Source organism: Syngnathus acus, chromosome 9 (assembly GCF_901709675.1).
Source record: "Syngnathus acus chromosome 9, fSynAcu1.2, whole genome shotgun sequence".
Taxonomy (NCBI): Eukaryota; Metazoa; Chordata; class Actinopteri; order Syngnathiformes; family Syngnathidae; genus Syngnathus; species Syngnathus acus.
The window spans coordinates 18586957-18595000 of record NC_051094.1 but is presented as its reverse complement, the minus strand read 5'-3'; the positions used below and the strand labels follow the sequence as shown (position 1 = coordinate 18595000).

At 49.6% G+C, this 8044-nt stretch overlaps 1 long non-coding RNA gene across 1 annotated transcript; it reads left to right on the top strand.

Moving 5' to 3' along the window:
• Window positions 1-3703: 3703 nt before the first annotated feature.
• On the top strand, window positions 3704-4925 carry LOC119127554. Its single transcript, XR_005098839.1, has 3 exons — window positions 3704-3757; window positions 3862-4264; window positions 4845-4925. It is a non-coding gene; the product is annotated as an uncharacterized LOC119127554 (long non-coding RNA).
• Window positions 4926-8044: the final 3119 nt, after the last annotated feature.

The following is an 8044-nucleotide window of genomic DNA, read 5'->3' as shown; positions in this document are numbered from 1 at the left end:
GAAAATGTAGAAATTAGAGTTCCATCCATCCATCCATCTTCTTCCGCTTATCCGGGGTCGGGTCGCGGGAGCAGCAGCTTCAGGAAGGACTCCCAGACTTCCCTCTCCCCAGCCACTTCATCTAGCTCATCCCGGGGGATCCCAAGGCGTTCCCAGGCCAGCTGAGAGACATAGTCTCTACAGCGCGTCCTGGGTCGTCCCCGGGGTCTCCTACCGGTGGGACATGCCCGGAACACCTCCCCAGGGAGGCGTCCAGGAGGCATCCTGATGAGATGCCCGAGCCACCTCATCTGGCTCCTCTCAACGTGGAGGAGCAGCGACTCTACTCCGAGTCTCTCCCGGATGACCGAACTTCTCACCCTATCTCTAAGGGAGAGCCCAGACATCCAGCTGAGAAAACTCATTTCGGCCGCTTGTATCCGGGATCTCGTTCTTTCGGTCACGACCCATAGCTCGTGACCATAGGTGAGGGTAGGAGCGTACATCGACCGGTAAATTGAGAGCTTTGCCTTTTGGCTCAGCTCTCTCTTTACCACGACGGACCGGTACAGAGTCCGCATTACTGCCGACGCTGCACCGATCCGCTTGTCGATCTCGCGCTCCATCCTCCCCTCACTCGTGAACAAGACCCCAAGATACTTAAACTCCTCCACTTGGGGCAGGATCTCATCCCCGATCCGGAGAGGGCATTCCACCCTTTTCCGATCGAGGACCATGGACTCGGATTTGGAGGTGCTGACCCTCATCCCGACCGCTTCACACTCGGCTGCGAACCGCTCCAGTGAGAGCTGGAGATCACGGCCTGAAGAAGCCAACAGCACCACGTCGTCTGCAAAAAGCAGAGACGCGATGCCGAGGTCCCCAAACCAGACACCCTCAACGCCTCGGCTGCGCCTAGAAATTCTGTCCGTAAAAATTATGAACACAATCGGTGACAAAGGGCAGCCTTGGCGGAGTCCAACCCTCACTGGGAACGAATCCGACTTACTGCCGGAAATGCGGACAAAACTCTGGCATCGGTGATACAGGGACCGAACCGCCCTTATCAGTTGGCTTGGTACCCCGTACTCCCGAAGCACCCCCCACAGAACCTCCCGAGGGACACGGTCGAACGCCTTCTCCAAGTCCACAAAACACATGTGGACTGGTTGGGCGAACTCCCATGCACCCTCGAGGATCCTGCTGAGGGTGAAGAGCTGGTCCACTGTTCCACGGCCAGGACGAAAGCCACACTGTTCCTCCTGAATCCGAGGTTCGACCTCCCGACGGACCCTCCTCTCCAGCCCCCCTGAATAGACCTTACCAGGGAGGCTGAGGAGTGTAATTCCCCTGTAATTGGAACACACCCTCCGGTCCCCCTTCTTAAAGAGGGGAACCACCACCCCAGTCTGCCAATCCAGAGGCACTGTCCCCGATGTCCACGCGATGCTGTAGAGACGTGTCAGCCATGACAACCCCACAACATCCAGAGCCCTTAAGAAATCCGGGCGGATCTCATCCACTCCCGGGGCCTTGCCACCGAGGAGTTTTTTAACTACCTCAGTGACTTCGGCCCCAGAGATTGGAGAGTCCGCCTCAGAGTCCCCAGGCCCTGCTTCCACAATGGAAGGCGTGTCGGTGGAATTGAGGAGGTCTTCGAAGTATTCTCCCCACCGACACACGACGTCCCGAGTCGAGGTCAGCAGCACGCCATCTCCACTGTAAACAGTGTTGGCGTTGCACTGCTTCCCCCTCCTGAGACGCCGGATGGTGGACCAGAATTTCCTCGAAGCCGTCCGGAAGTCATTCTCCATGGCCTCGCCAAACTCCTCCCACGTCCGGGTTTTTGCCTCAGCAACCGCCGAAGCCGCGTTCCGCTTGGCCATCCGGTACCTGTCAGCTGCCTCAGGAGTCCCGCAGGCCAAAACGGCCCGATAGGACTCCTTCTTCAGCTTGACGGCATCCCTTACCGCCGGTGTCCACCAGCGGGTTCGGGGATTGCCGCCACGACAGGCACCAATGACCTTACGGCCAGAGCTCCGGTCGGCCGCCTCAACAATGGAGGCGCGGAACAAGGTCCACTCGGACTCAATGTCCCCCGCCTCCCCCGGGACGTGGGAAAAGCTCTGCCGGAGGTGGGAGTTGAAGCTCTTCCTGACAGGGGATTCCGCCAGACGTTCCCAGCAGACCCTCACAGAGCGTTTGGGTCTGCCAGGTCGGACCGGCATCTTCCCCCACCATCGGAGCCAACCCACCACCAGGTGGTGATCAGTTGACAGCTCCGCCCCTCTCTTCGCCCGAGTGTCCAAAACATGCGGCCGCAAATCCGATGACACGACTACAAAGTCGATCATCGAACTGCGGCCTAGGGTGTCCTGGTGCCAAGTGCACACATGGACACCCTTATGTTTGAACATGGTGTTCATTATAGAAAATCCGTGTCGAGCACAGAAGTCCAATAATAGAACACCGCTCGGGTTCAGATCGGGGGGGCCGTTCCTCCCAATCACGCCCTTCCAGGTCTCACTGTCATTGCCCACGTGAGCATTGAAGTCACCCAGTAGAACGATGGAGTCCCCAGAAGGAGCGCTCTCCAGCACTTCCTCCAGGGACTCCAAGAAGGGTGGGTACTCTGAGCTGCCGTTTGGTGCATAGACACAAACAACAGTCAGGACCCGTCACCCCACCCGAAGGCGGAGGGAGGCTACCCTCTCGTTCACCGGGGTGAACCCCAATGTGCAGGCGCCCAGCCGGGGGGCAATAAGTATACCCACACCTGCTCGACGCCTCTCACCGTGGGCAACTCCAGAGTGGAAGAGAGTCCAGTCCCTCTCGAGAGGGCTTGAACCGGAACCCAAACTGTGCGTGGAGGCAAGTCCGACTATATCTAGTCGGAACTTTTCTGCCTCGCACACCAGCTCGGGCTCCTTTCCAGCCAGAGAGGTGACATTCCATGTCCCAAGAGCCAGCTTCTGCAGCCGGGGATCAGACCGCCAAGGTCCCTGCCTTTGGCCGCCGCCCAGCTTGCACTGCACCCGACCCCTTTGGCCCCTCCCACAGGTGGTGAGCCCATGGGAAGGGGGACCCACATTTCCTTTTCGGGCTGTGCGCGGCCGGGCCCCATGGGCGAAGGCCCTGCCACCAGACGCTCGCCTTCGAGCCCCGCCTCCAGGCCTGGCTCCAGAGGGGGGCCCCGGTGACCCGCGTCCGGGCGAGGGAAATCTGTGTCCATATATCTTTTTCATCATAAGGGGCTTTTTGAGCCGTGCTTTGTCTGGTCCCTCACCTAGGACCCGTTTGCCATGGGTGACCCTACCAGGGGCATGAAGCCCCAGACAACATGGCTCCTAGGATCATAGGGGCACGCAAACCCCTCCACCACGATAAGGTGACGACTCACGGAGGGGAGAAATTAGAGTTGAAAAGCAAAATTTTGTAGAATTAAGCATAAATTTCAAACATTTAAAATTTTGAACTTTTGATAAGTGGAAAGTTGTGGAATAGGTAGGAAAAAGATGAACAGTTGAAAGTTGGAATAGGTTGAATCGGTTATAAAATGTAGAAGTTAGAGCAAATGTTGAATGCCTCATAGAGAATGAATGGGAATTTAAAAAATATTTTTGGAATTTTGAACAAAATGAAACTACAGGTTCAAGAGGTTCACTTTGGAGTTCAAAACTTGAAACGGGTTGAATCGGACAACAATTGTAAAAGTTAGAGCAAATGTTGAATTTAGGTCACTTCTGGTTTCATTTAGGGCACTTATTGTTGAAATAAGGTAACTTATGGTTTAATAGTGTCACTTCCGGTTTATTTTTGGTCACTTCCGGTTTAGCTGAGGTCACTTCTGGTTTATTTGGGGTCACTTCTGGTTTAGCTGAGGTCACTTCCCGTTTGATTTGGGTCACTTCGTTTGATTAGGGGCACTTCCCGTTTACCTGAGGTCACTTCCGGTTTGATTTGGGGCACTTCCGGTTTACCTGAGGTCACTTCCGGTTTATTTGGGGTCACTTCCGGTTTGATTTGGAGCACTTCCAGTTCATTCAGGGTTCATTGGGAGCACTTCAGGGTTAATCCAAAATCCAAGATGGCCGCCACATTGGAAGTTGGGGTCAAGGGTTGAAATGTGTAAGCATAGTGGAAGTGGGTGTGAAGGGGGTGAATATGGTAAGCATAAGGTGAATAAAGTGAATACAGTTGGAATGGGTTGAATCGGTTGAAAAATGTAGAAATTAGGGTAGAAAAAACACATTTTGGAGAATTTGGTTGAATTTCAAATTTGAAAGTTTGGAATTTTTGGTAAGTGGGAAGTGGTGAAATTGGTAGGCAAAAGATGAACAGTTGAAAGTTGGAATGGGTTGAATAGGTAGAGAAATGTAGAAATTAGTGTAGAAAACGAAATTTTGGAGAATTTGGTTGAATTTCAAATTTGAAAATTTGGAATTATTGGTATGTGGGAAGTTGTGGAATAGGTAGGCAAGAGATGAACAATTGAAAGTTGGAATGGGTTGAATCGGTTGAAAAATGTAGAAATTAGAGTAGAAAAACGATATTTTGGAGAATTTGGTCGAATTTCAAATTTGAATGTTTGGAATTTTTGGCAAGTGGGAAGTTGTGGAATAGGTAGGAAAAGATGAAGAGTTGATAGTTGGAATGGGTTGAATCGGTAGAGAAATGTAGAAATTAGAGTAGAAAAATGAAATCTTGGAGAATTTGGTTGAATTTCAAATTTGAAATTTTCGGTAAGTGGGAAGTTGTGGAATGGGTAGGCAAGAGATGAACAATTGAAAGTTGGAATGGGTTGAATCGGTTGAAAAATGTAGAGATTAGAGTAGAAAAACGGTTGAATTTCAAATTTGAAAAAGTGGAATTTTTGTTAAGTGGGAAGGTGTGGATTAGGTAGGCAAAAGATGAACAGTTGAAAGTCGGAACGAGTTGAATCGGTTGAAGTATGTAGAAATTAGAAGTGAAAAACGAAATTTTTGTGCAAATTTTAAACGGGAAAACGTGAATTTTTTTAATTTGGCAAATTTGGGAATGTCCCCAATGTGATTTGAATGTGTTGAATTATGTGAATTTCAAACTGGAACAACGTAAATGTGAAATGTTGAATCTGCCATTAAGAATGAATGGGGAAAGATTTGCCGGAAATTTGTGAATTTTGTGAAAACGGAAAATTTTTTGAACAAAAAAAATGTAAGCAGCGGTGTCATGAATATTTGCAATAAGTGAAAAGTGGAACGGAGTGAATCGGTTGAAAAGATTAAAGATTAAAGTCCCAATGATCGTCACACACACACCTGGGTGTGGTGAAATTTGTCCTCTGCATTTAACCCATCCCCGTGTGATTTTAATCCATCCCCTGGGGGAGAGGGGAGCAGTGAGCAGCAGCGGTGCCGCGCTCGGGAATCAGTTGGTGATCTAACCCCCCAATTCCAACCCTTAATGCTGAGTGCCAAGCAGGGAGGCAATGGGTCCCATTTTATAGTCTTTGGTATGACCCGGCCGGGGTTTGAACCCACAACCTTCCAGTCTCAGGGCGGACACTCTACCACTAGGCCACTGAGCTGGTATGTGGAAGTAGTTAAGCGTCAAAAAAGTGAGCGGAATAAGTAGAATAATAACAGTCTGGAGTCTGTTATCTTTTTATTACACTGTTCGATCTTTTTTACGTCACAGCCGGAGTGCCTGGGAGAGCGGAGGCTTCGTGGCCGTTTGTCTACCGTCGATCATCGGACACAAAGTATGGCTGCGGATCAAGAGCCGGAGTGCCTGGGAGAGCGGAGGCTTCGTGGCCATTTGTCTACCGTCGATCATCGGACACAAAGTATGGCTGCGGATCAAGAGGTTTGTACGGCTTTGTGCACCAACTGCACTCTTAGAGAGGTTGCTAGAGGGACGTGTCCGCCAGTTAGAGCAGAATTGCGCGATAACAGTAGATGTGGCGGATACAGACGCGGACTGTAGTCAGCCCGCTAGCCCAGTTAGCATTAGCCCCAAGCGGCTTGCTAATCGCGATGAGCCAGGTAAGACGCATAGCCGTCCAAAGTCATCTCGGTCTACTGGCCCTCGCACTTTGGTCATAGGTGACTCCATTACCCGAAATATTACGCTTAAAAATACAGCCACGGTAATGTGTATTCCTGGGGGCAGAGCACCCGACATAGAAGCTAATCTTAGGGAGCTGACTCGCAATAGGTCTAGTCAACAGCGTAGTTCCAACAACACTAGCTACTCGGACATAGTGATACACGTCGGCTCCAATGATGTTAGGATGAGGCAATCGGAGATCACAAAGAGAAACATAGCGAGGACTTGTGATCTCGCCAGAAAGATGAGTCGGCATCGAGTATTTGTCTCTGGCCCCCTGCCTGGGAGAGGCACTGATGAGAGGTTTAGTAGATTAGTCTCCCTTAATCGATGGATGGCTGGGTTCTGTAAAAAGCAGGGACTGTATTTTATAGATAACTGGCCCTCCTTCTGGGGCCGCCCCGACCTGCTGAGGAAGGACGGCCTTCACCCTAACCGTGAAGGCGCCTTCACTCTTTCTAGGAATATAGATTACTGTTTGAGCCACACATGACAGGTCACTTTAGAGCAGGCCGGGGCACAGGTGATTAGACCACCTGTCAGGATGGGTTTGGAGTCTGTTAAGCTAAAGTTAACTAGCGCTAGGCTAGACTTCCAGCATGCACATAGCTCCTCGTGTAGACTAGAGCGTGACAGTTTGAATAGTGCTACAGTACACATAAACACACTTTCTACTGGGGTAGTAGACAAATCCAATCACTCCACCCCGACCGGTTTTGCTGATGAAACGGTGCCTGTTTCAGATAATTTTACATGTGTAGCAAATATTTACTATCAAATTCCCATGGTCGTATCGTCCCACCGCGCTAACAAATATCCGAGAGGTGATGTCAGGCCTAGAGAACACAGTCTTACTCGCATCTCGTTTAAATATCCTTCGATAGATACGCACCCTGATCGACCGATTACACTTAAACTCGGTTTTATGAATATTAGATCGCTTCATACGAAAGCAGTTCTCGTTAATGACCTCATCACGGAACATAATCTAAACGTTTTTGGTCTCTGCGAGACCTGGTTAAAACCTAATGGACTGCTGCCGCTTATCGAGGCCTCGCCTCCAAATTTTGTGAGCTCGCATGTGGCGCGTCCTCGAAAAAAGGGTGGGGGTGTCGCCCTCATCTCGAATTCCGACCTTAGATTTAGGCCTCGTTCGATCAACGTATTTAAAACATTTGAGGTTCTCACTGTCCGATCCACCGCTTTACCGTCATTTTATCTTGCTGTTATTTACCGTCCACCCGGGGCTTACTCTGGCTTCCTGGATGAATTTTCAGAATTCGTGGCTGATCTAGTAACCAATGCGGATAATATAATTATCATGGGCGATTTCAACATCCACATGAATTTACCGTCAGAGCCACTTACTTCGGCGTTTCAGACTTTAACTGATACGTTTGGTTTTACGCAAGCTGTACAGGCAGCAACGCATAAGAATGGAAATACCATAGATCTGGTATTATCCCGAGGACTTGCAACCTCAAATATAGCAGTACTGCCATACACTACTGTTCTGTCTGATCATTACTTAATAAAATTTGAAATTCTAGTTCCTTGTCAAGGACAAGAGAGCAATCAGAATTATAGGAGCCGTAATCTTAACTCCATGACTGCAACTGCGCTATCTGAGATACTGTCGCCGGCAACCGCTATATTTCCCGCATACACCGGCTCTATTGATAATCTTACAAATGAATTCAATGCGACATTGTTAAATGCCATTGACTCTGTGACGCCTTACGTCTGAAAACTCGCCGTAGATTGCCTACTCCGTGGTTCACAGATGAAACGCGTACGCTTAAGCAATTATGTAGAAAGTATGAGCGCAGATGGCGTCTAACCAAACTTGAGGTTTTCCATCAGGCATGGCAGGATAGCCTCCTGAAATATAAAGATGCGCTTATCTTAGCAAAAACTCTGTATTTTTCGCAAGTTATTAATCTCAATAAAAACAATCCTAAACACCTATTTGATA